Below are 23,223 nucleotides of genomic sequence, written 5' to 3'. Positions count from 1 at the left end.
CCTTAAAACTCACCAGCGCATTCACAGTGGAGAGAAGCCGTACTGTGTGAACCATGTGGGGGACCTTTCCTCATAATGTTGGCCTTAAAAAACACCAGCTCATTCACAGTGGAGAAAGCCTTACCGCTGTGAGCAATGTGGGAAAACCTTTTCTCAGAGTAGTAGCCTTAAATCTCACCAGCGCATTCACACTGGGGAAGCCGTACTGGTGTGAACAATGTGGGAAAACGTTTTCTCAGATTAGTCACCTTAAAACTCACCAGCGCATTCACACTGGAGAGAAGCCATACTGGTGTGAACAATGTGGAAAACGTTTTCTCGGAGTAGCACCCTTAAAAGACACCGACGCATTCACTCTGCCTCGTTGTGAACATGTTTCAGAGCCAAGCTGTTTTCTCCTCCTCATGCCCCTGATAGCTGTGTGGTTATATTCTGATCTTCTCTCCACGTTGAAGGCTGACCAGCATACTTTAATCTCTGATTAACATGTATGTTATTGTGGATCAGCTGGACTGTTTTCTGCCTGTCCTCAGAACCCTTTAACCATTTAGGCACCAAAATTGGTGCCTGAACCCATCCTTTTTTAAAATAGTTTTTTTTTAATTATATTTTATAAAAAAGGAGCACAAAAAGACAGTCAGCTAAATTTAAGAACTGCTTGTTTATTACTACTATTACTATATGGCCAAATGAAATGTAAAAAAAAAATGTAATATTCTCCAGTAAATTGCTGGTCAATGACAAAATTAACCACTATATGGAAAAGGCAGCGCTGGTGTTTCAGTAGCACCAAATCCCCGTTACTATTCGTCCGATAGATACCGGTGTTAAGGCCGGTGCCGTACTAGCACCAGGTTTCGGTACCCAACCCTAACACAATGTACCCACCGTGGAAGGAGAAGGGCCAAAGGAGAAACATTAAGACGTTTAAAGATGTTTTAGTTTGAAAACGTAGACATGTTTGAAACTTTTATTTTGGTAAAAACTTTCTTCTCATCTCGATAAATATAAAAAAATTTTGGGCTGACAAGAAGTCAGTGTAATTTTCTTTTAAGGAATACATTTTGTCACCCTTATATATTTCTAAACTCCCAAAATGGTAAAAACTCTAACCTTTGAGCATTGTGAGTTTAATAAGCGCATTCATATTTGTTTAAATTGTCCTCTCTCTCATTACCAACATACTAGAAGTCAGCCATTTTGAATTGTACGCTCTCAAATTATTGTTTTGTAGTTTAACATGTTTTCCAACTTGGTGGAATTTCATTTAATAATCTTTGTCTGACATTTCATATTTTCTGTGACTGAATGTGGTTTTAAATCTGTTGAGGTCTGTTCAGACTGAAATTAAGACCCTGATGATGTTTTACAAAATCTGATAATAGAAAGCAAACTTGTAAATAACATCAAAGGATTGAATGTTTTAAATGTTTTGCAATGTGGAACAATTAAATACATAAAAAAATTAAACAAGGCCTCGTGCTGAATATTTGTGACTTGATTTGGTGGATTTATCCTTCCTGCCGTTTCTTTTGTTTAAACTCCTTGATAAGAGAACGTTTCCATCCACTAAAAGTGCTGAAGACTCAGATTATTATTCAAAGTGTGTGACAACGTTATGTGATGGATCCCTACAGAGATAGAGCTTTTTAGTTAAAGAGTAAGATCATTTAGTTTATCATAAAACATCACAAACCCACCAGACTCCATGTAAATAATCACTATTTTTAGCGTGTATAGAGCAGCATATCTCCACCAGACTCCATGTAAAAATCACTGTATCTAAAACAAAAGACATTTTAGTAACTATTGACATTGAAATCTTTGGTCAATATAAAATGCAACCCCCCCACCCTTTGATTGTTTCCTATTGATGAGTGACAGTTCATATCCCTCAATCTCCACCAACTCCTGTTGTTTATATAGGACAGCTGAAGACATGTAAGGACAGAGAGAGAGAATGACATGCAGCAAACGCCCTCTTCACCAACTGAGCTACCCGGGCGTCCCACACCCACATATTCTAATGTTATTGGAACAAAACTTTCGCAAGGCAAAAACAAATACTTTATTGAAAAATATAAAAATAATATACATTTTATTTAACAGCGCCTTTCTAAGCACTCAGGTCGCTTTACAGACAAAAAAAGACAGATACAGGCAACTGAAAAGTATAACAGTTATGAAAAAATGACAGGAAGAGTGTATTTACAAATAGAAAGCTGGAACAGGTGGGTTTTGAGTCTGGTTTTGAACAGGGGGAGAGAGTCGATACTGCGGAGGACAGGTGGAGTCAGTTCCAGAGCTGGGGAGCAGAGCAGCTGAAGGCTCTGCTCCCCATGGTGACAAGTCAAGCTGGGGGACAGTGAGTGAGGTGGATGGAGAGGAAGATCTGAGGGAGCGTGAGGGACCGATGTGAAGGAGTTCTGATAGATATGGAGCAGGGTTATGGATGGCTTTGAAAGTATGGAGAAGGATTTTAAATTGTATTCTGAATTGAACTGGAAGCCAATGAGCTGCTGGAGGACCGGGGTTATATGATGGAAGGGGTTTCTGGTGACGACACGAGCTGCTGAGTTCTGAAAAGTTGAAGTTTATGGAGGGATATTTGAGGGAGGCCAAAAAGGAGAGAGTTACAGTAGTCAAGGCGGGAGGTGATGAGGCTGTGGATAAGGATGGAGGCAGTGTGAGTGGTAGGTAGGGACGGAGGCGGTTAATGTTGCGTAGGTGGAAGTATGCGGACCGGCAGATATTATTTATGTGTGACTGAAAGGATAAGGAGGAGTCGAGGATTACGCCCAGATTCTTGACCTGAGGGGAAGGGGAGACCAAGGAGTTGTCAATTGGTAGAGTGAAACTGTTGATGAAAAATGCCAGTACTTTATTAAAAAATGTTTATCACTCTTTGTCATTTTTCTCTGGCATTGTTGATTTGAGTAGTGAGTAGCTTTAGGGCTGTGTGAAAATGGGCCCAAGCAGTGGTAGTAGTAGTCTAAATGTAGCTGTGGTAAACAATTAGCAGCTGGTAGATAAATCTCCCCATCTGGTTATGGTCCCAGCACACTTCCGCTGCGCCACTCTGCTCTCCTTAACCTGCCCAGGAGCTGTTAAATCTGTGATTCACATTTTGAGGTAGGTTTGGAAGGACCAAGGTTCCAACAGCTATCTTTATGTGAGCTTCCCTGATTGCTTACACGTTAACTATTCACATTGTGTTTTAAAAAAGGCAGTGATTTTAGCTTTGATTTACTCATCAGCTCTTTTTTGAAGGGATTTTAGACCTGGAACGAGCCATCTTTTATTTACTGTGGAGGTCCAAGTGGAACGAGTGCAAAAAAGAGTGATGAAGAAGCCAAGGAGAAAGGAGGAAAAGAGTGCCGACCTGTTATTGTTTTTAGGGAGTAGATTTACAGCTATACACTTTGCAAATCAGTGTCTCACCCTGGCCGCCATCAAAGATGCCATTTGGACCTCCAGAACTTGCTGGTATTTCTGTTAAGTCTTTGGTCTCGGACAGTTACCTTGCAATCTAAAACTGTATATCCTATTTGTCTCTGGAACAATAGTTAACAGTTGGAGGAGTAATAGCTCTTTACAGTGAATGCAAAAGAAGATGGTCACAAGTTCAGCCCAGGTAAATGCTCAGCCCATATTCACACAGACCTAAACCTACTCACTTAATGCTGGTTATAATATTCTAATAATCAACAATGCCAGAGAAAAATGACAAAGTGTGATAACATTTTTTAATAAAGTATTGGCTTTTTCCTTGCAAAGGTTTTTTTCCCAATAACATTACAAATATACCGTTAGTTACGGTGCCTGTGTTTGTCACAATGTGGACAGCTGCTACTTGCGGTAGTGTGGCCGAATGGTCTAAGGCACTGGATTAAGGCTCCAGTCTCTCTGGAGGCGTGGGTTCAAATCCCACCACTGCCATTTGCAAATATTACATAGCTGGAAGCCAACCAATGTGGTCTCTTACAGCTGTGTCATTGGGCTGAACTTGGTGAAGTAACTAGAATCATCCATCAATCACCTTGCTGAGATTATTCCTTGTTAACCTGAGGTTCAATGATTGGTGAAACCTTCCTTTCCAGCACTTTGGAGTAGAAAATCAGCAAATAATTGCGATAGTTAATCGTGATCTCTAATTGTCGTTATCATTTTGGCCATAACCGTGCAGCTCAAAGAGATTTTATCAAACCAGGTTGGGCAAGTAACCTTTCTGCTGACTTCTTGTAAAAAAAAGCAAATAACACAACTCAAAGAAAGCTACTGTGATGGCTGGGAATCGAACCCAGGTCAACTGCTTGGAAGGCAGCTTTGCTCACCACTATACCACCATCACTGGACAGCACTTTTTCACTTCAAATCTTGTAATACATCTGGGTATTGAGACTGGAAATGCACTCTATCACTGAAAGTCCCTCCGGGGGGGTCCTGTGTTATCACAATCAACCGAATGGAAGTTCGTATGACAATGCTGGCTCCCTTCGATAGCTCAGTTGGTAGAGCGGAGGACTGTAGAGGCATAAAGCTGAAATCCTTAGGTCGCTGGTTCAACTCTGGCTCGAAGGATAAGTTTTCTTCAAGAGTTTCCCTTCAGGGATCAATCAAGAATTTCTGATTCTGATGTAGATATGGAACCTACTTATTGACCCAAAAGCATGACACTTCTTGCCGAGACATAACATGAAACAAAAAAGAGGTTGTGGTAGATATGAGCGCAGAAATCCTTTCACGACAGGCTTTACGTGAGATTCATGAAACGTTCGTATCACACCAATCAGAGCATAAGAATGATCGTACATTGATAAATGCAGCGGCTGGAAAGCGACTTGATTTTGCCACTAAGAAGTGATAGTAGTATTATGATGAATTTGCCTCGCGTGTGACACTCTTTTCCATCATATTCAATAACTAAACCAGATTATTCAATCCATTCCTCTACTTATATGCAAAGAATTCTCATCCAGGACCTAAAGCACCCTAAGCGAGAATCATAAACCTAGACCAATGAACAAGGAGAGCCATTCCTGCTCATTGTTCCTCATATCTTTTCCCAGTTTTTTTTTTACTGCGTGCAGTTGAAGCAGGATATGAAAATTGCCAACATGCTGTACTACAATTGTGCTACAATTGTGCTGGCTCCTAATCTGGGTTAATTTAACAATAAACTGGATTTTAAAGTATAGATTTTGGTTGGAACAGCACCAAGCTTCAGGGCTTGTCCAGGAGTTGAACCTAGGACCTCTCGCACCCAAGCGAATCATACCCCTAGACCAACGAGCCACGTAAAAAAAAATCCTATTAGCAATTTCTCATCAATAATGTGATCAGTCAGTGATGCAAAGGCAATGGTCAAGTAGTTGGTTTGGCATGTAGTGTTTTTATGGCAACACTGCCAGATTGAGCTTTCTGATTATATTGGACGAAAGACTACTTTTGAAGCAAAACATTTTACCAACATTGGAACTTGAATTTTTTGGTCAAAAAGTGACAGCAGATAAGCCTAGTTTCCACCATCTTTGGATGACAGACTACTTTTGTCAAAATTAGAAATTTAATATTGGTAAAAAAGAAATGCAGTTTGAAAGAGGAAATGCAGCTTGGATTTGTCACTGATTTGACTATGGTCAGGTAGATTGGCATGGGGTCTTTTCATGGCTCCACTGCCTGATTCAGCTTAACGATCTCATTTGACAACAGGAAGAATTTGATACAAAATATTTTTACCAAAACAAAGACTTGATTTTGTCAGTAAAAAGTGATAGTATAATATAACAGCTCTCCACATGACACACACAGGGACTGTGACTAACATTACATTTGTTAATATAACCAGACATAAGGCCAGTTGGGTTATCTTTGGGCTGCTCTATGGTCTCCTGCAGAAGGATAAGTCCCAGAGTTGGCTCTCTCCAGATTATTTAAAGAACAAACGTCCCTGGGTGGACTTGAACCACCATCCTTTCAGTTAACAGCCGACTGCGCTGACCTATTGCGCCACAGAGACTGCGCCTGTCTGATGTTTTGTGAGCGGTAGCTCGATCTTTAAGCCACAAGCATTTGCTTTATGGCTGTCTGTTAAAACATGAACAGAGACAACTTCTCTTTGTTGAAGCATTATTACAATCAAGCATCAGGATATACATGGGGGGGGGGGGGGGGGGGGGGCTCTGCCATGGCTGTGTGTGGTAATAAAAGAAATACATAACATTGTAAAGGCTACCATACACAAGGCATAGGAATCATATATGCTAGTAAATAATAACAATAAACCCAATATCAATTACATTATCTTAATGAGCAAGGACATTTAACAATGGCCATTATATCGAATCAGGCAGGTGTAAGCTAGCTAACAGGTGTAACCTAGGTAACAGGTGAAGAACACAAACAAGCTAACTTTTAAATTTGCCAGAACTACAGACCAATACAACAACAGGCTTAAATGAACTGACAACATCAGTTCTAGGACTACAGTTCTAAAAGACGCACACAATCTCAGTTGATTATCCTCCGGACACCTAGTCTCTTGCTCTTTTCTCTCACAATCACACCTGATATACGACTTTTAGTACAAAACTAAAGTAACATCCATTTTGTAAAATGTAGGAGTAGAAAGTGCAAATTGTAGTAGACTGCCTCAGTCTGTGGTCCTTATGGAGGAAGCTTGATTGATTGATGTACTGCCTTATTTTTACCATAACAGAGATCTAATATTGTACTAAACCAGGTTGGGCAAGTAACCTTTCTGGTTACTTCTTGACAAATAGAGTAAGTAATATCACTCAACGAAACTACTGCAAAGGCTGGGAATCAAACCCAGGTCAAGTGCTGGGAAGGCAGTTACCTAAAGCACCCTAAGTAAGTAAAGGATTAATAAAGATAAGTCTAAGTCAATCTCAGAAAACAGTTTTAAAAACTGAAAATCTTCAGGGGATGTAGCTCAGTGGTAGAGAGCATGCTTTACATGTACGAGGACCTGGCATCTCCAGCAGGTATTATGGTAGAGTCTTTAAGAGCTGCAGAAGATATTACCTCCTGTGATAATCTGACTGGTAGAGTTATAGAACGTAGTGGTAGACTAAGACCTCCTGTGACAAAAACTAAGAGGTGTGCTCTTTCGTTTATACCTCAGACTATCAGACAGCACAACAAGCACTTTAAATGTACATGTTTTACAGTCTCTATTTTGCTGTATTTATGTACTTAAACTGTAGTATGTTTATAGTATTATGCTCCAGTTTTTAGAGGTGTTACAGCAGGTATGAGCACTGTTGTTTCCATTTTTATAGATGAAATAACTGGACATGCTATCAGGTTTACTCTTCAGCAGACAGAAACCTTACATCCCAGACACTTCCTTTGCTAAACATCCACAGACTGGAAATAGACTTAGTGCTGATACACAATGATGAATTTAGCAGAGGATGGTTTCGATCCATCGACCTCTGGGTTATGGGCCCAGCACGCTTCCGCTGCGCACCCTGCTCTGCTGTTGGGCTCAAGGGATGAAAAAATTCTGTGATTCACATTTTGAGGGAAAGGTGGCAACAAGGTTCTAACAGCTTACGGGTGGCAAAGTTTAACATTTTGTAGACCTTGCAACTTGCGTATCACTCTGCTCAGCCTCCCTGGTCTACTCCAAGGTGGTGGAAAGTAAGCTTCAGCCAATCCTCCGCCAAGTTACCTGTTATTTGCAGGTAGTGTGGCCGAGTGGTCTAAGGCGCTGGATTAAGGCTCCAGTCTCTCTGGAGGCGTGGGTTCAAATCCCACCACTGCCATTTGCATCTATTACATAGCTGGAAGCCAACCAAGGTGATGTCTTGCAGCTGTGTCATTTGGGCTGAACTAGGAAAAGTAACTAGAATCATCCATCAATTACCTTGCTGAGATTGTTCCTTGTTAACTTGAGGTTCAACAATTGGTGAAACCTACCTTTCCAGCACTTTGGAGTAGAAAATCAAAAAATAATTGTGATAATTAATCGTGATCTCCATATTGATCAAAATAATCGTGATTATCACTTTGGCCATAATCGTGCAGCCCAAAGAGATCTAATGTTTTATCAAACCAGGTTGGGCAAGTAACCTTTCTGCTGACTTCTTGTAAAAAAAGCAAGTAACATCACTCAAAGAAAGCTACTGCGATGGCTGGGAATCAAACCCAGGTCAACTGCTTGGAAGGCAGCTATGCTCACCACTATACCACCATCACTGGGCAATAAAATGTTCACTTCAAATCTTGTAATACATCTGGGCATTGAGACTGTGAAGTGCGCTCTATCACTGAGCTACACCCCCTGATGAGTCAGAAATTCCCTCCAGGGGGTCCTGTGTTATCACATTAACAAGAATGGGAAGTGCTTTCATAAACATTGTTGACCTTTAATAGTCTCAGTTGGTAGAGCGGAGGACTGTAGAGGCACAAATCCAATATCTTAGTTACTGGCTCAAAGAAGCAGTGTCTTCCAGAGTTTCCCTTCACGGATCAATCAAGTATTTCTGATTCTGATGTAGAGATGGACAGCCGCCCAAAAGCATAATACTTCTTGCCGAGACATAACAAAAAAAACCAGGAAGGGCTCATTTAAAGGTTTTATTGCTTACTTAGCCATATAATTGTAACATTATTTATTAATATAACATTAAAAATAATCACATGTTAGTCATATTTTTTATGAATTAATTTATTAAAAAAACTATTAAAGAAGATAAGGATAAACAAGATAAAGATAGGATGGCTGAGCGTTCCAAGGCGCTGCTTTCAGGTCGCAGTCTCCACTGGGGGCTTGGATTCAAATCCCACTTCTTACATGAATTGTTTCCTTCTAGAACTAATTTCAGAGACATGGTATTGGGAAGCTTGAATTCAGCTATTCTCTACATTATAGTGGACATTAATTTGGGCACGATACTGAATTGCAAGTACAGCCGTACCTTTTGTGAGAATCTGCATTATCAACCCTTGTAAAGTTACCATGTGTACACAGTAGACCTATCTACTGCTGTATTCATTGTTAGTGGCAAGAGCTTTAAAACCTATTCTTGACTTGCCTTGTTCCACATCCTGTGTAAACGCTTAGCTTACTAAATGACTTAAGTTAGCCAGTAATTGTTGTGTGCCTTCAATAGCATAAGTGTTAATATTATGGAAGAAGCTGCATGGCAAACCAATGTTGCCTTTCAGAACAGTGGTTCCATGGTGTAATGGTAAGCACTCTGGACTGTGAATCCAGTGATCCGAGCTCAAGTCTCGGTGGAACCTGGTTTTAAGCCAGAGCACTGGTGAAATTAAAATATCAACCTCTACTCTGTCCATATCTCTGCTAACGGGTAAAATATTCTTGGCTGTTTGACTGAAAACAGTATGTTGGTGGTGGCTGGTTGAACTGTGACCTGTACTTCATTTTAACCTAAAAGAGCTCCAAATTTAGACTTAGTTGAACATATTAAAGATATTTTCACTAGGTCATTATATTTTTGCAAGACAGACTTAGCAGGCAGGCGCTGTAGCTTAGTGGTTAAAGCGCCTTTCTCGTAAACAGGAGATCCTAGATCCAAATCCCAGCAGTGCCTGGTTATCACTTAATAAAGTGTTTCCACATGGTTCGTGATACTTAACATGTGCAACAAAGATGAAGCCTGATTTTCTAGAGCACTAAAGTGACATGTGTTGTTGTTTTGTACCATAACATTACATGTGTCCATGTAAAGCGAATGAAAGCCTTTTGTTGGAGGTGTTGTTGCAACTTTAGTGTGAAGATTATAAAGTTTTTATTATCATGAATTTCAGTCTTACCTTGGAAGCTTAGGGCTCCTGCACACTGCCTGCATGGCGTGAGCGTGTCAGCTGAGGTTAGAATGCCTACCGTATTGGTCAATACTGTTAACATGGGAGAAATAAAAACAGACACGCCACACAACGCTATGTTAACTGTTGAGGAGGACTAAATTAGGACTGTGTTTTAAGCGTTCCATGGCTTTCCATAAGAAATGTCATGATAACAGCTGTTTTCAGTGTTGATGGAACATGGCCTGACTGGAGGGAGTGGTTTATGACCTTTGTGATGAGGGGACTTATGGCAAGGAGGTTGGATTTTACCAGGGCTGTGGGGAAAGGGTCTCTCATCTCTCAAGGTCCTTGCATAGGACTTCTGTTGTTCTCAGTAGGCCTTCCTATGAACAGTGAGTCCTGAGACGTCGCTCAAGGACACGTCCAGCTGTTTTCATTTGCCGGAGTTCGTAGGGGTCCCCTACTGGAGCTGCTGGACGAAGATGCATGTATGGAAGCAACCCTGTTCATTAGCTCGTTGTATTCTTGCAAGACAGACTTTTCTGTCGAAGGCGCTGTAGCTTAGTGGTTAAAGCGCCTGTCTTGTAAACAGGAGGTCCTGGGTCCAAATCCCAGCAGCGCCTGGTTGTCACTTAATGGAGTTTATCCATATGATTTGTGATTCTTAACAGACAAACAAAGATACCAGCTGCCTTATTTTCCAGAGCATAAAAGTGACATGTGATGTTGTCTTATAACATTATATGTGGCTGAAAATAGTCTATACCAGTGGAGTGGAATGCTGCCTTTAATAGGTGCAGGTGGGCTGCACGCTGTTAGGTCAGCCATTTTGGGAATCACTGGTTTAGACTTCCACCAATGACACTCATCAAGTGTGCAGGTGATGACGGATGGCCTCGCGCCCTCTCACCCATCTCACCCCGGACACAACCCATTCCAGCTTCTCCCCTCTGGTAAGTGCTACAGAGCACTTTACGCCAAAACCAACAGAGTCAGGACCAATTCCTTACCACAAGTCATCACTGTTGTTTTGTTTGTGAGTAGTACTCAAGGGTGTGCTGTGGCTTAGCTGGTTAAAGTGCCTGTCTAGTAAACAGGAGATCCAGGGTTCAAATCCCTGCAGCATCTTGTTGTTGCAGTCATTACCTCTTTATGCATCCCATCATCATGTCTACCCAATCCCCATGCTACTCATTAAGCCCTGGTAGCAAATGAAAAAGGCATGTTACATTTACACAGAAAGACTACAATAATACGGGCTTAAGAAGATACATGAAAACACATGAAATTCAGAGCAAGGCAAGTTTAAGCTAGTTCATTCATCAGGTTTTGTGGTTCTGTTTATAGAAACTACATCCTGTTATATTGCGTGATCATACATGAATTCGCAAAATCCCGTGGGTCCTTGTGACTTCAGTGGTCCGTCATGGCCTGCAACAAATCTGGACCTGGTGGGTGTTGACAGACTGTGGATCACGGAGCAGACACGAAGCGGAGTGGATCCACAGTTGGTGGAAGTCAGGGGTAAGGCCTCCTGCACACTGCCTGTGTGGTGTGAGCATGGCATTTCTGTTGCGTGGTATTTTCTTGGTCTTTGCACACCAGAAATGTTTCTGACGTGGCGCTGTTGCTGCTAGCCTTGTCTGTACACATGTATGTTTCTCATTGACATGTGATTCAATAACTTGTTAATTATTAATCTGGACTGGTTTGGAAATGAATCAGATCATCTAAAGGGGGTGGATTAACTACCCACATTACACCTGAAATACCCTCAAGATTTGAATGATCCTTTGGAACTGAAGTGCTTGGGAATCCCCATCAGTCATTCAGAACTGGCCAAGGTACTTGTGAGATAGGCTCTATCTTTGTCTGATTGATGGTACCAACTGTAATGGAGTCTTTCAGGCCTCAGGGGTTCTCCACTGTAAAAACAGAGCATATTTTACAGCTGTGATGGCCGAGTGGTTAAGGCGTTGGACTCGAAATCCAATGGGGTCTCCCTGCGCAGGTTCAAACCCTGCTCACAGCGATTGCTAACTGCAGAGTAATTAAGAATTCAGTGAGATATAGGGGAGGAAGATATTTTGAGAAATTACAGTTCATTGGTGGTGCAGATCCCTACGAGTTGGCTCCCTCTTCTTAGATCCATGAAGACACAGTGATTCTTCTTTCAGTTGCATATCCGATATAGTCAATTAATATCAAATAATCAATGTATTAATTTTCCTTCCAGCAGCATTGAAGACGTTAAAGTAAGGCAGTCAGTGCCCAAAGTGCCTTGGTCGGTAAAGTTCATGTTTATTTCACCTCTGACCTCATTTAGCATCAAACACCTGAAACCCCACCTGACAGTGATGTCACAGGGTCCTGGTGTACACCTGGGCCATGTTCAGCCCCAACAAAACAAGGTTTAAAAATATTAAAAAATGGGTTCAATCCATTTCCTTTAGATATGTATTGCCCCTCAACAGGCCACAACTGGGCAAAATTAAATAATGCTTGTTAATCACTATAGCAAAAGCAAATATACACACTCTTTGTAGTGGAGATAACGTAAGTATTAACTGATTACCAGGCACTGCTGGGATTTGGACCCAGGATCACCTGTTTACAAGACAGGTGCTTTAACCACTAAGTTTAATTTCAGCATAACCGAAATTTATTTTTCTTGCTTTACAACAAGAACTATAAAGTTGGACTTGTTACAACATTTTGATATACTATACTATGAGTTTTTATTACTTTTTATGAATTTTTTGACAACTACACTATGACTTTCATGAATATTTCGACATACTAAACTATGACTTTTTATGATTTTTTTGACATACTATGGCTTTAATGACTTTTTGTGAATTTTTGATATACTATTCTATGACCTTCTCTTGAAGAGGGGAATTAGCTCAAATGGTAGAGCGCTTGCTTAGCATGCGTCAGGTAGCGGGATCGATGCCCGCATTCTCCAGAGGACTTAGGAATCTTCTTTTTTAGGAATATTTGGATGTAATACAGTGTGACTTTTTATGACATTTTATGAATATTTAGTCATACTATACTATGACTTTCACACATTTTTGACATATTATACTTTAACTTTTTTAGAATTTTTCGACATACTATACTATGACTTTTATGATTTTTTTGTCATACTAAACTATGACTTTTATGAATTTTATACATGTTATACCATGACTTTTTAAGACTTATGATTTTTTTAACATACTATCCTATGACTTATGACATTTTTGTCATACTATACTATGACTTTTATGATTTTTTTGAAATACTATACTGTGACTTTTATTAATTTTTTGACATACTATACTATGACTTTTATAAAGTTTTTGAAATACTATACTGTGACTTTTTATGAATATTTTGACTTACTATACTGTGACTTTTTATGAATTTGTGACATACTATACTGTGACTTTTTATGAATTTGTGACATACTATACTATGACTGTTTATGAATTTTTATGAATTTTGACATACTATACTATGACTTTTTATAAATATTTCAACAAACTATAGTATGACTTTTTATATATTTTTTGACATACTATACTATGAATTTTTATGACACTATATGAATTTTTGTCATACTATACTATGACTTTTATGAATTGTTTGACATACTATACTGTGACTTTAATGAATTTTTTGACATACTAAACTATGACTTTTTAGGAATTTTCGAGACGTCATGCCATGACTTTTTAGGACTATTTCGACATACTATACTATTTTTTTTATGAATATTTTGACGTGCTATACTATGAGTTACTACGAGGCTTTGAAGACTAAAATTTATTTGTGGATGAAAATATATTTTAAACTGAATCATTGTTTTTTTTTGTCACACACACACACGCAGACACACACACTTTATGAATGAACCTCAGATAGTTCAACCTGTTTTATTAGGAAGTGGTTTTACACTCTTTCAAAATAAAACATTCATGCAACAAAACTTAAATAAGGTGCTCAGGTTTTAAAACGGACGTAAACAGAAAATAAAAACAAAACTGAGTTCTTCTGTTCTCCAACAAGAAATAAGGACGAATAAAAGGATCTGTCTCTGTCTTCGTGATGTTGGGTTGGTCCTCTAATCGGTCCCCGTCTTCTCCAGACGGATCTGTCCCCGTCTTTTCCTGGAAGACAGATTTATTATTTCAGTTTAATTATTAGGAATCAAAGTCTCCGTGTGTTGGTCCTTTGATCTGTCCCCGTCTTCTCCCTCTGATATGTCCCCGTTTTCTCCCTCCGATATGTCCCTGTCTTCTCCCACAGATCCGTCCCCGTTTTCTCTCCCTTATATGTCCCCGTCTTTTCCCTCTGATATGTCAACGTCTTTTCCCTCTGATATGTCCCCGTCTTCTCCCTCTGATATGTCCCCGTCTTTCCCTCTGATATGTCCCCGTCTTTTCCCACGGATCTGTCCCGGTCTTCTCCCTCTGATATGTCGCCATCTTCTCCCTCTGATCTGTCCCCGTCTTCTGCCACCGATCTGTCCTTGTCTTCTCCCTCTGATTTTCCTTCTTAAATCTTGGTGGGTTTTTCTCAAAATTTGTAAAGCTTTTTTTTTTACACGTCACTTTTCACATTTGCACAAGGAAACTCACATCTACAAAGATGAATTGGAGAGATGTGACTCCTGATGGTCTAGTGGCTAGGATTCGGCGCTTTCACCGCCGCGGCCTGGTTCAATTCCCGGTCAGGGAATGGTCAGGACTTGACAGATTCAGGTGTAACGTTTGAAGGAGTAAGTTCCTGGACTTGTTTTTGGTTAATTTCAATTTGTCAGATTCTTCCTCATTAGTTTAACGGTAGAACCCCAACACTTTTAAAGAGTACCATTTCCTTTAAATCAGACTCCGCTGAAACTGGTCCCGGATTGGAAACCGGGCAGAAAACATGTTTGATTTTTATTAATTTTGAACACTGAGTGATACAATTAAATGGTTCAGTCGAGTCATCAGTGAGCCGGACAACATTTGGCACTATGTCAGCAAGAAGAAACAACATAGATAGAGAAAGAGTACAGGTTTCATTGTCTTTACTCATGCACATACATGTTTTTATTCAAATGTTTATATAACTCTTTAGCCTCATTTGTTGTTTTTGTGGATTCCTGGATCCTGAGGTAGGTGATCCTACGTCACGGTAAAGCTCTCTTTGACAGCAGGAACATGCTCAATGCTTATGTAAAGTTTTGTCTTTCTTGGACTATATTCAATTTAATACTGTTTTCCTATAACAACACATATCTGTTGTTTTATTTAGGCCATGTATCCACACTACTCCAGCATTTCTGCAACACCTACACAAGACATCTGGAAACGTTACTCACCCAGCTTAGGTTTGAAAAAGGGTTGAGTTGTAGTCTGTACAGACAGACGGGTAGTTTCCTCCCTATAGAAATGTTTAAAAGGATATTCTCCCTTGTTACTGGTTGAACAATGCTGAAATGTTTTCTAAGTCATTCTTATTACTGTAACTTTAGCATTGACTTGACTGTTGAATTCAGTAAGTGCTACTTGTTGGGGCAGTTGAACATGACAACGCTACAGACTAACGGAAGATGGATGTCATTGTAATCACATTCAGATCATCTCAAATGGAGACACTGATGATTATTGGGTTCATAAGTGCTTCTCTTTGGGGTGTTCCCGGTAGTGAGTTCATCATCAGACATAGCTCTGAACAAATGCAGAAACAAGTAGGAAGTAAGCAGAAAGGTTATTTGCCCAACCAGATTTGATAAAACATTAGATCTCTGTTACAAAATAGCTCTTGTACAAATAAGGGAGCATATCAATCAATCAAACTTCATCCACAACTATCCACAGACTATGATTTGCACTTTGTCCATGTCTGGTATTACTAACCAATTGAAATGTTTATGAACATTCATGCAAACAGGTATAGGGCTGTGTTTCAGGTTGTCGTGGCCGAGTGGTTAAGGCGATGGACTAGAAATCCATTGGGGTCTCCCCGCGCAGGTTCGAATCCTGCTGACAACGAGAGGCATTCTTTAAGAGCGGTAGAAAACCAACAACATATGACATTATACCAAATTGCAGATGTACCTTCGTGAACAATATTGTATTATCTCATAACTACTGGAAGCCTCCAGCAATGTATTTCTTAGCATTTATTTTCAGTCTGTGTTACAAGATTTGCAGTAAACGTTGTATTGTCCAGCAGAAAGGCAACAGATATGTTACTTTTTGACTATGAATAATATCATCAGTGCAAGCATTTTTCCCAGGTTTGATTTCCAGCCACCGCAGTTGCATTTACAGGTTTTGAAGCCATATACAACATTAACATTACACGTTTTACCCAGGTTTCTTCTTTTATTCAGTGATATTTCAATTTCCTTGCGGGAGTCTTCCCAAAAGGATTAATAAAGATAAGTCTAAATCTATCTCAGAAAAAAGTAAAAAATCTGAAAATCCTCAGGGGATGTAGCTCAGTGGTAGAGGGCATGCTTTACATGTATGAGGACCTGTCATCTCCAGCAGGTATTATGGTAGAGTCTTTAAAAGAACTGCAAAAGATATTACCTCCTGTGGTAATCTGACTGGTAGACAGCACAACAAGCACTTTAAACGTACAAGTTTCTATTTACAGTATTTATTAACTGTAGTGTAATGTATTTATTGTTTTATGCTCCAGTTTTAATGGGTGTTACAGCAGGTATGAGCACTGTAGTTTCTATTTTTATGGATGAAATGAACTTAAACTATTAAATTTACTCTTCAGCCGGAAGAGACATTTCACTTCAGGCACTTGCAGCAACAGATGTTATGTTGCTGGTACAAAGTATAGGAACTAGCAGAGGATGGTTTCGATCCTTCGTCCTCTGGGTTATGGGCCCAGCACGCTTCCGCTGCGCCACTCTGCTCTGCTGTGCATGCTCAGGGGCTGGACAAACAAGCCGAAATATGTCGGTCAAAGGCAGAAAGGAACTGTTCACTTGTGGCCATTAACGACAAAAAGACAAACCTGAAGAATAAAAAAAAATAGTATGCATTGTCATGTTTCCTGTATTGAGTATCATTGTCAAACATAACACCATACCTTTTGACAGCGATAAGTACCTCACTAACACAGAACGTTTAGAGAACGTTAGGGAACGTTAATTTTTGGTTCTCTAAAGGTTAGTTTGAACAAAACGCTAACGTTTAGAGAACGTTCCCTCCTGGTTATAACGTTCCTGCTGGGATTTGGACCCGGGATCTCCTGTTTACAAGACAGGCGCTTTAACCACTAAGCTACAGCGCCTTCTACAGATAAGCCTGTCTTGCAAGAATACAATGAGCTAATGAACACGGTTGCTTCCATCCACCCATCTTCGTCCAGCAGCTACAGCAGGGGACCCCTACGAACTCCGGCAAATGAAAACAGCTGGACATGTCCTTGAGCGACGCCTCAGGACTCATGTTCAGGCAGGCCTACCGAGAACAACAGAAGTCCTATGCAAGGACCTTGAGAAATGAGAGACCCTTTTCCCAAAGCCCTGGTAAAATCTAACCTCCATGCCATAAGTCCCTTCCTCACAAAGGTCATTAACCACTCCCTCCAGGCAGGCCATGTTCCATGGAAAGCCATGAAAAGCTTAAAATACAGTCTTAATTTAGTCCTCCTCAACAGTTAACATAGCGTTTGCTGCGTGGTGTGTCTGTTTTTTTTATATTTCTCTCATGTTAACAGTATTGACAAATACGGTAGGCATTCTAACCTCAGCTGACATGCTCACGCCATCAGGCAGTGTGCAGGAGCCCTAAGCTTCCAAGGTAAGACTGAAATTCATGATAATAAAAACTTTATAATCTTCACACTAAAGTTGCAAAAACACCTTGGCTTTAATTTTGCTTTACATGGACACATGTAATGTTATGGTAGAAAACAACACAACATGTCACTTAAGTGCTTTAGAAACATCAAGCATTAACTTGTTTGCACACGTTTAGTATTGGCAAACATATAGAAACACTTCATTCAGTGATAACCAGGCACTGCTGGGATTTGGACCCAGGATCTCCTGTTTACAAGACAGGCGCTTTAACCACTAAGCTACAGCGCCTCCTGCAGTGAAGTCCGTCTTGCAAGCATACAATGAGCTAGTGAAAAGGGTTCCCCCCATCCATCCATCTTTGTCCAGCAGCTCCAGCAGGGGACCCCAAACTGCCCTTTGCCTAGCCACATAAACCAGCTCCGACTGGGGGATCCTGAGGCGTTCCCAGGCCAGGTTGGAGATGTACTCTCTCCACCTAGTCCTGGGTCTTCCCCGAGGCCTCCTCCCAGCTGGATGTGCCTGGACCAGCTCTCTACGGAGGCCCCCAGGAGGCATCCTTACCAGATGACCCAACCACCTCAGTTGTTTACACCGAGTACCTCCATAATGGCCATGCATCCGTGCTCCTCCCCAGAGGTGCTGTGGATTAGTTAGTTAAAGTGCCTGTCTAGTCATCAGAAGTTCCTGAGTTCAAATCCCAGCAGCACCTTGTTGTTGCAGAGATTACCTGTACTTGTTTTTAAGTTGCCTGCCAATCAGATGGTGTTGTGGGCGGGGCATTAAGTCTGACTCAGTGGTGAGTGAAATGGAGCAGTTGACTGACACAGAACTGTAGTGGAGCCAAAATAGCGCATTTATTGATTAATTTCATTAGTTATCAGGCAAATAGAACACCTTGTGGGCATGTTATTGGTGTTTCTGTGTAAATGTAACATGCCATTTTCATTTGCTACCAGGGTGCTTTCACAGGGATTGGGTCGACATGATGATGACGACACGCCAAAAGAGGTAATCTCTCCAACAACAAGGTGCTGCTGGGATTTGAACCCAGGATCTCCTGTTTACTAGACAGGCACTTTAACCAACTAAGCCACAGCACCTCCACGAGAAGCTACCTTGGTAAGTCTTAATTTGTCTTTTACCTTGTATAAGCTAAACATACAGTATACTGACTGGCAGTATTGGGAGTAACGGCTTAACTCGCCTAGGCTTGGCGGATCAATCTTATCCAGTCAGTCTGCAGAAGAGGTGTAAGTACCTGGCAGGTCTCTCCCTTCAGTAGTTTGAGAACGCCAGCCCACTCCTTCCCTTTGGTGCTGATCATCCACATCTCACCCCCATAGAGCCAGTGAAGCTCGGTCCACCAGATGGACCAGTCACCATTTGAACCAGACTTGGGGGGGACGTTTCAGAGCCCAGCATGGATCGTAGAGCAACAGCTACGGCCGCAACAGTACCTTCTGACGTCCACTGTTCCTTCCAACATGGAGCTCTTCCAGATTGTCGAGAATCTCTAGCAGCTGGATGTGCTGCCATACAAAATGAGAAAGTGGTAACCAGGTCAAGACAAGACCAGGAGGCAGTAAGTCTGCTTGAAGAGAAGACTACGCGTGTGGAGGTGGACAGAATACTCCGCTATGCTGTAACAGTTTCCCTAACTTACCCGACATGGGAAAAGTACAACGCATAAAAATTAAAGTAATGGGTGGATCTCTGATATCTATCCGCTATAATTTAAACATATAAGTTCAGATTCTTTTGTTCTGCAAGCTCTCACCTTTTGCCTCTATATTTTCCTTCATATGAGTCAAAGCCAGCAGCACTAAGGAAGAGTAGCCTCTCCTACGACGAGTGGTGGCGACCCACGGGGAAACTTTGGTTTCCCAGTCAGTTCCAGTAGTACAGGTGAGAAAGTGGTGGAGAAAACGAGGACTGTGGGCCGGCGTTGTTGGTACGTGAGTGTAAATACATCCAACATGCTAACAAATATCCAACGCCATCACCCAGACATGCCAATCACTGGAACGAGACAAAAAAACTGTCCAACGTCTCCTCCCTACAGTGGTTATCCAGCACTGCTATGCTATAAATTATAGTTGAAAAGTAACACACCTGTTGTCTTTCTGCTGCTTTCTGCTCTGTTGATAAACTTTTCAACTGGTTAATAGTAGTTACCAAACACGGGCAAAGTGCAAATTGTAGTGCACTTCCTGTGTCTGTGGATCCTCGTGGAGGCAGCTTGATTGATTGATAGGCTCCCTTATTTGTACCATAACAGAGATCTAATATTTTATCAAATTGGGTTGGGCGTGTAACCTTTCTGGCAAATCTTCACAAATAAAGCAAGTAACCACAAAATGAAAACTAATGCAATGGCTGGGAATCAAACCCAGGTGAACTGCTTGGAAGGCAGCTATGCTCACCACTATACCACCATCACTGGGCAATGCAATGTTCACTGCAAATCTTGATACACATCTGGGCATTGACACTGATTTTGCATTAATTACCATAAACGCAAGGAGGTCACGGCAACCCACAACACTGTGCTATTCAAATATGCACTAATCCTTTTCAGTTGTTGAGTAAAGCAGGACATGGGTAAAGTGCACCGAGTTTTTAGACACTTGATAAGTTAATCATCCACTTTATGGCCTTTTAATACTTGCTGCATTGTTTCATTTTCTCTTCAGAATAAGAGCTTCTGCAGCTCTTTGACAGACTGGACCAGGAATACCTGATGGAGCATCTGGGGATTGAACCCAGGTCCTCATACATGCAAAGCATGCACTCTACCACTGAGCTACATCCCTGAATGGTTCCAAAGTTCTTTACTTTTTCTAAGATCATTGAATAAGAGAAGAACGCTATCGGACACTCGGTCAGTGGAGCCATGAAAAGACCCCATGACAATCTACCTGACCCTAGTCTTTCAAGTCAGTGACAAATCTAAGCTGCATTTCCTTTTTACCAAAATTCAATTTCCAATTTTGGTAAATGTTTTGCGTCAAAAGTAGTCTGTTGTTCAAAATAATCAGACAGCTCAATCTGGCAGTGTTGCCATAAAAACACTACATGCCAAACAAACTACTTGAACATTGCCCTTCTAGTCACTGATGATCACATTTCCTTGATGCAAAGTTGCTAATGCATTTTGTTTGTTTGTTTTATTTGATCCACATTAGGACAATGCACTGTTCACTGCAAATCTTGCAACATATCTGGTGATTGAGACTGATTTTTGCATTAATTACCATGAACACAAGGAGATTGCCTTTTAATACTTCTGTCTTTCAGAATAAGAGGTTTGCAGCTCTCTTTACAGACTGTTACAGAAAACTTGCTGGAGATGCCGGGGATTGAACCGGGGCCTCATACATGCAAAGCATTGCGCTCTACCACTGAGCTACATCCCCTGAATGTTTCTACAGAAACCCCTACCCGGGAAAAAATGTTGAAGTAAACTTGTTTGTTTGTTTTATTTGGATCCCCATTCGCTTCAGCATGAACTAAAAGCTTTTCTTCCTGGGGTCCTACAATCCTTTCTTTGACAATACTCTATGACATTTCATTACACAAACACAGACATAAATTAGAAAATACTAACCATAATTAAGTCATAAAGTTAACGCAATTTATACAAGAAATAAAAAAAAAAGACACTACTCCGCTAAATTGACTTAGTTTTCACTTTAGGTCAAATAAAACTCCCTCCTACTGCATGCCTTGTTGGATAATGATGTGTAGCAGTTCTAAAGGATAGTTTTCTGTTTGAAATAAAAGGTGTTTTGCTTGTTATAACATTATGAAAAAAACATTAACAAATACACAAATCTATTTTTAACTTTAAACCATAAGAGTTGTTCATGCATGTTATCAACATTGATCTAAACCCACACAAAAAAGCCACATGTGCAGCTTTATTCTGAATCACTTGTAAATTTTTCATATTATTGCTGAAGTGCTGGACCACACCACTGAGCAGTAATCCATATGTGAAAAAAACAAAAACCTGAAGGACTTTTTTACCTGTCTGTGGTGTGAAGATGTTTGCACACCTTTAATAACTGACAAGGTGTTGCCCATTTAGTTACCAGCTTCTGAACGTGTTTGTCCCAACACAATCTCTTGTCAATTATCACACCCAAAAGTTTAGCCTCTTCTCTTTGCTCTACAGAAGTTTGCTCTATACTGAGTTCAAGTTTCGATTGGAACATTAAAAAAGGAGTTCCAACCACTAAACTAGTAGTTGTAGAGCCATTGAGATCAGTTTGTTACTTCTGATCCGTCCACCACTGTAACTCTCTCTGTAGTTTAGTAACAGATGGTAAATCGTTAGTAAAGATTGTGAAGAGGAGTGGCCCAAGACAACTCCTTGAGGAACTCCATGTTCCACAAGCCTGAAAATCTTCCATAAAGTAAACTAATTGTCTCCTATCAGTCAAATAGCTTTCCATCCATAATAATGCGGTTTGTGAAAAACCATAATATTCCAATTTTTTTAACAGTAAATTGTGGTCAATATATCAATGCTGCAGTAAAATCAAGCACACAACACCATATATTTTCCTCTCGTTCATATCCTTAAACCAATCAACCATCTGAGTCAGGGCAGTGGCAGTTGAGTGTTTTCCTCTGTATGTATGTATGCTGAAAAACTAACTAAATTATTTCAAAAATAAGATGAATCTGTTCGTAAACAATTCTTTCCATTATTTTACCAAGAATTTGTAATAAGCTTATTGGTCACTGTTTGATCCAGAGAAAGGCATTTTCTTATTCTTTGGTATTGGCACACAATTTACATATCTTCCATGCTTGCAGACATATATTTCCATAACACACATATTAATTATATGAGCAATAGTAGGAACAATGATTGAAACTATTGGCTTAATCCACTATATTCAAGATAGTCTACACCAGGGGTATGTTTTACAATTCATCAGAAGCTACATGTTTTACTTCCTGATCTTATTTATCAATGTTTTTGACAATCTGTGTTGTGTAGCTGTGTAGTATTTTTAAGATTATTTATTTAATTTATGAAATAATCATTGACACAATTTGCTATATCACTTGGTTTAGTAAGAAAATCACCTTCATTTTCTATCTAAAAGCTCTATCTCTGTAGGGATCCATCCCATAATGTTGTCACACACTTAGAATAATAATCTGAGTCTTTCAGCACTTTAAGTGGATGGGAAACGTTATCTTGTCAAGGAGTTTAAACACAGAAACGGCAGGAAGGATAAATCCACCAAATCAAGTCACAAATAATCAGCATTAGGCCTTGTGAATTTATTTTATTTTAACTACAAAACAACAATAACTTGAGAGCGTACAGTTAAAAATGGCCAACTTCTAGAGTGTTGGTATGATGAGGGACAATTTACACAATTTGCGCTTTTTCTAAACTTTTGTGAGTTTAGAAATATATAAGGGTGACAAAAATGTATTTCTAAAATGAAAAAATGACACTGACTCCTGTTAGCCCCAAAAAAATGGTTTTAGAGATGAGAAGAAAGTTTTACTAAATAAAAAAAGTTTCAAACTGTCTACGTTTTTCCCACAAAACATCTAAACGTCTTAATGTCTTCCTTTGGGCC

General features: G+C 40.2%; 9 non-coding genes across 9 annotated transcripts; 6 read left to right on the top strand and 3 right to left on the bottom strand.

Moving 5' to 3' along the window:
• Positions 1-3,857: 3,857 nt before the first annotated feature.
• trnal-aag (transfer RNA leucine (anticodon AAG)) lies at positions 3,858-3,939 on the top strand. The gene has a single exon. It is a non-coding gene; the product is annotated as a tRNA-Leu (tRNA).
• A 3,772-nt stretch (positions 3,940-7,711) lies between these two features.
• trnal-aag (transfer RNA leucine (anticodon AAG)) lies at positions 7,712-7,793 on the top strand. Its single transcript has one exon. It is a non-coding gene; the product is annotated as a tRNA-Leu (tRNA).
• Positions 7,794-9,204: 1,411 nt separating this feature from the next.
• On the top strand, positions 9,205-9,276 carry trnah-gug (transfer RNA histidin (anticodon GUG)). Its single transcript has one exon. It is a non-coding gene; the product is annotated as a tRNA-His (tRNA).
• Positions 9,277-10,354: 1,078 nt separating this feature from the next.
• On the top strand, positions 10,355-10,427 carry trnat-ugu (transfer RNA threonine (anticodon UGU)). Its single transcript has one exon. It is a non-coding gene; the product is annotated as a tRNA-Thr (tRNA).
• A 1,327-nt stretch (positions 10,428-11,754) lies between these two features.
• On the top strand, positions 11,755-11,836 carry trnas-cga (transfer RNA serine (anticodon CGA)). Its single transcript has one exon. It is a non-coding gene; the product is annotated as a tRNA-Ser (tRNA).
• A 3,915-nt stretch (positions 11,837-15,751) lies between these two features.
• trnas-aga (transfer RNA serine (anticodon AGA)) lies at positions 15,752-15,833 on the top strand. The gene has a single exon. It is a non-coding gene; the product is annotated as a tRNA-Ser (tRNA).
• Positions 15,834-17,829: 1,996 nt separating this feature from the next.
• On the bottom strand, positions 17,830-17,902 carry trnat-ugu (transfer RNA threonine (anticodon UGU)). The gene has a single exon. It is a non-coding gene; the product is annotated as a tRNA-Thr (tRNA).
• A 738-nt stretch (positions 17,903-18,640) lies between these two features.
• trnat-agu (transfer RNA threonine (anticodon AGU)) lies at positions 18,641-18,714 on the bottom strand. The gene has a single exon. It is a non-coding gene; the product is annotated as a tRNA-Thr (tRNA).
• A 2,244-nt stretch (positions 18,715-20,958) lies between these two features.
• On the bottom strand, positions 20,959-21,030 carry trnaa-ugc (transfer RNA alanine (anticodon UGC)). Its single transcript has one exon. It is a non-coding gene; the product is annotated as a tRNA-Ala (tRNA).
• Positions 21,031-23,223: the final 2,193 nt, after the last annotated feature.

The sequence above is a fragment of the Etheostoma spectabile genome, unplaced genomic scaffold (genome assembly GCF_008692095.1).
Source record: "Etheostoma spectabile isolate EspeVRDwgs_2016 unplaced genomic scaffold, UIUC_Espe_1.0 scaffold00569720, whole genome shotgun sequence".
NCBI lineage: Eukaryota > Metazoa > Chordata > Actinopteri > Perciformes > Percidae > Etheostoma > Etheostoma spectabile.
Note: the sequence above shows the minus strand (reverse complement) of the source record. Positions and strands in the feature narration are given on the sequence as shown.